The sequence below is a fragment of the Acyrthosiphon pisum genome, chromosome A1 (genome assembly GCF_005508785.2).
Source record: "Acyrthosiphon pisum isolate AL4f chromosome A1, pea_aphid_22Mar2018_4r6ur, whole genome shotgun sequence".
In the NCBI taxonomy this organism is placed as follows: Eukaryota; Metazoa; Arthropoda; class Insecta; order Hemiptera; family Aphididae; genus Acyrthosiphon; species Acyrthosiphon pisum.
In genome coordinates this window covers 154,603,179-154,608,011 of record NC_042494.1, presented here as the reverse complement: position 1 = coordinate 154,608,011, position 4,833 = coordinate 154,603,179, and the positions used below count along the sequence as shown (strand labels likewise).

The following is a 4,833-nucleotide window of genomic DNA, read 5'->3' as shown; positions in this document are numbered from 1 at the left end:
CCAAAACCAAAATCGATTTTCTCGAAAACAGATTTGCGTAAAAATTCCCGTTTTTCAATAAATTTTTCTTTGTTTTTCACGTCGCATTTGAAATCTACTGGGAAATTTTTACTTTTGACCCCCCAAAATACCAACTAGATTCACTTTCCTATCAGAAAAGGTACTGTTGAAGAAAATACAAGCACTTTTACTGTCTTAAAGGTGATGACAGACATAAAAATAAAAAAATAAATAAAAAAACACACATCATTGTAAAATGAATACATTCATCTTTTCACTCAGAATCTGAAATTAAATAATCCAAAAAAAAAATAATAAGAAATACAGTTTAATTTTAAAAGATTTGTTAAAGAATTGAATAATTTATTCAATTATAAAAAAGAATTGAATAATTTATTTTGAGTGGGCTAAGCCCCCTCAGCTCCCCTAGTTACACTTACGATGACGGTGATTATATTTCTTAGATCTATAAAAGGAAGGAGCCTAGTTTGACGTCTCAAATTGTGCTATACCGTTTATCCTTACTAAAAATTTAGATAAATATGTTACTTTTTTTCAGTGGTGCCGTCAAGAAAATAATATCAGTGAAAATAAAATAATGATTATCAGCATTTTTAAATGCGCATCGCGCGGGCATCAGTCAGTGTAACCCAGATATCTTAGTCCGTGGTGTAACCCGATATAACAGATATCCCTTATCTTAGTCCGTGATTATAATCACGGCTGATAAAAATTAAATATCTAATAATTTACAATTGATAATGTGTAAAAATTTTAATGTTTTTTGTTTATTATGAATGGCGATTTATCATTTTTTCATGGTAATGATTAATGAACGTCAAGTTATAGGTGTAATATATTAGATTTACACTTGATGAAAGAATAAAAAATAAAAGAGCCAGCAATCATCACAATATAGTGGAATTTGTTGTGTTAATTTTACGGAAAAACACAGACTTTCCATTTATGAATAATATTATTATTAATAGTAAGTATTTTAATTATTTATTTAATTAATTATATTATTTTTTATTTGTATTAAACTATATTTTTTCAGATGATATATTGATGTTATAAATTTTCTATTTTGGAACAATGAGAACAAAAATTATCAACAATAATATTTCTATGTAATATGCAGAATATAATCTGAGATTAAGTCGATAATTTACATTTTACAGTAACAATGTGATTAATGGATATTTGGGAACTTTGGTTGAACATAATTTCAGTGGTATTATTCCGAAGTAATTATTTTAATTTAACTAATATATTATTTTACCACAAGTGAGCAATTCATGTATTTTGTATATTATCGTTTATATGTTTCTTACATTGAATATGTTGCATATTGAAGTGCTGTTTTTTTGCAATCATTTTTAAGAATATATCGTTTGCGCACTTGTTGTAACTTACAGAAATTTGTCTTACTATTGCACAACATACCAAAATGTATGTTAATCAGACTTATTTAGCTTAATTATTATATATTGACCTATAATCAAACTTAAAGATACTAACATTTCTTATGTGTCTATGTGCTCTCATTTGTTTTGTAAAATATTTTAATTATTAATCAATTTAAGAGTATCAGACACTAGGTGTGGAATATTAATATTTAAAAATTAAAATATTGTAAAAAATAAATGAGATAACTCAGATAATATTACAGAAGCTCTTACATGATCTTGAAGTTTGATTCACTCTAATATTCAAGCTAAGTGCTAACAGCAAATAATTGGAACTGCTGAAGGTTGAACATACATTTTGGTATCGTATGCGTAAGATGAAGTAATATATGTGGGTATGACATTCTGTTAATGTTTATAGAGTAAAATTGAATTCTTTAATTTATTTTATTGGATGCTGACCAACATTTGATATTTTTAGATAAATAACTAATTAATTATCTAAATACTTAAGGTTAAGGGGATTCGATACTGTGATTTTTTGTTTTTGTCTAACACACGCTCGACATAGGGTTTTAGACAGGTTCTTTGCCAAACATACCAATTGATATAATGAAGTGGTAAGAATTTTGAAAACCGATTTGAATTTGTCGTCAAGTCTACTTGTAATCGACTTTCCAAAAATTTTGATTTTTTGATTTTAACATTTCTAAAAGTTGAAATAAGACGTTTTTAGAAATTTGGGGAATAATATCAAACATTTGGAAAAGTCGATTTTTAGTAGACTTGATGACAAATTCAAATCTGTTTTCAGAATTCTTATGGCTTGATTAGATAAATTGGTATGTTTGGCAAAAAACACGTCTACAACACTATGTCACTATGCAAGTGTGTAGACAAGGACAGAAAATCACCGGGTGGAATCCCCAATAATACATATTTAATTTAAGTAATTAACAACCTTGAAATCAAATTGCAGTGTTAATATTCCAATAATATTAAGATCATATTTTTAGAATTTAAATAAATACATAAAGATTAAATAATTCAATTTAATTATTATTAATGAATGTGTGAAAATAGGTAGTTCCCAAATGTATATTTTTTTATTATATTAATATATTTTTATTTTTGTCTTTATAATAGGTTTGTTTTATGTTACTGGTTACAATTTGATAATGCAGTACTTTTAAAAACCATTCAACTGCCATACAAATAACTAAATTGACTGCCTCACCTCAACTATGATAAACTATGTAAACAATTAGTATAAATTACTAAGTTTTATTTAATATATACATTAAACGCTGAAATAGTCAAAAGTTTTTACAAAAATATCTTAAGTGTTGTATAGGGCATATCACGAGGTATATCTATTATTGATTTAGTGTAAGTTGTAAGATTTTGTACAGATATTTTAAATAACATTAATTAATCAAAAACATTTAAAATAATAAATAAGTAAAACTTAACTTATTTAATAATTCTATATATTTTTTAGAATTATAAAAGAGCCATTCTCTGCCATCATTTGAAATATGAATGTGTGTTAAAGAAATTTGAATCAGTGATATAACAAAATTCATGTAAACATATGTACAAACCACAATCAGTGTTGCTTTTTTGTAATGAATCATTAGCGTACACACATTGCCATTCACGCAAATTAAATTTCAAACTTATTTTGTTGCAATAGCTTAAAATATTATAATATACATATATTATTTGAAGTAAGCAAATAAAATACTCTTTCCTTTCATTTAGGGAAAGAACAGAGTCCAAAATAATAACTATTTTTAGTTTCAAATGAAGTATGCCTAAAATCTAATGTTTGCCTCTTAAAAGTGTATATATGGTTATCAAAATGAAATCCTTTGTTAAAGTATCAGTATCTAAAATTGTTGAAAAATATTAGTTTTATCTTTCATGGTAAAAAAATATTAATATAGACTTTTCTTTCCTATTATTAATAATTAAGTAGCTGATCACATCATGCAATTATAAATGAACTTATCCACACACAGGGCTGCACAGTTTTAAACTCACTTGAAAGAGAAGGATTTAGTTTCAATTTTGGCAATTCTACTCCAGCCGATTCAGTTCTAATATTTATAATATTACTTACATTTTGACCTACTGATACTTTTTTTTTATCTTTTAAAATTTAAAATATAAAATATAATCATAATCTAAATAAAAATAATTATTTTATATAAATACAGATATTATATTGAGAATGTATTTTAGATGCTTTTTCGAGGTACTTTTCATCAAAAGTACCTATTTAAAATCTGTATTTGAGTGCTTTTAAAGTATTTGAATTGTGAATACTATTACTGAAGTTACAGGTACTTTACTAAACGGCAACAGCTCTTGGGTATACTGATGTGTGTTACTGTGGTTAGTAAAATGAATTGTTATATTAGGTAATCATATAATACAAATTGTACTTACAATTGTACAACAATGAAATTATATTATTTAAACAAGTTATAGGTACAATTAATAAAACTGGAATAACTGGAATATATTTAAAGAAAATTGGAAGGTAAGTATAATAAATATAACACTGAGGTAGAAAATGCAACTACACTGGAGTTCAAATCAGAACTGAAATCAAAATTGTTTTGAGAGGATGCTGTCAGCACACTATTTGTTTTCTCACCGACCCATGCGTAACATAGCAATTTTTAGTTTAGCAGAACCAAGTACGAACCAGGTGTTCTTTCTTTTAATATTAGACTATTTATAATTATAATTATTTATTATAATATTTATTACTTTATGAACGTGTAAATTATTACAATTTATAATTTCTTATAAATTGTACAAAAATTGGAAATATCGTAAAAAAGCCAACATAGGGACGCGGGTATTGTTGTTAGATTAAAATTTGATAATAAGTGAATTGGTGATCCCCAGGTGTGCAGTCTACAAAATAATATACCTATGTAAACCGCATATCCGACCAGCAAAAGATAAAATAGCCCAAGTATAATTTTTTGTATTTACAATATAGTTTTGTATTTTCCACCCATATTTAAAGTTAGGTACTAACAGTGGTTGATTTGGGGGGGATGTAGGGGGACGGAGTCCCCCTTCTTTTTAAATTTTTTTTCAGCGTACCTCTTCTATTTATTTGAAACAGAACGCTGGGAACCCAACATAAGCTAGTGAATTCGTAAATCGTGATTTCCTGATGCCAAATTTACTTAATAGATACACAATATTTTATATTTTATTATAGCCTGTTAGTTGAATTAATATTATAAATTATAACACAATAACTATAATCGTTATTTTTGTTTTTATTTGTTTCTTACCCCCCCCTATATAAAGTGTTTTTCTTTCTATATGTATTTTTCGAATAAATTTTTATATTGTTTTGGTGTGATCAGTTGATGGGTGGAGAGGGAGGTGTGGA

General features: G+C 26.3%; 1 long non-coding RNA gene across 1 annotated transcript; it reads left to right on the top strand.

The window, feature by feature from the left end:
* Positions 1 to 355: 355 nt before the first annotated feature.
* LOC100575306 lies at positions 356 to 3,193 on the top strand. Its single transcript, XR_119171.4, has 3 exons — positions 356 to 988; positions 1,058 to 1,247; positions 2,556 to 3,193. It is a non-coding gene; the product is annotated as an uncharacterized LOC100575306 (long non-coding RNA).
* The last annotated feature ends 1,640 nt before the right edge of the window (positions 3,194 to 4,833 follow it).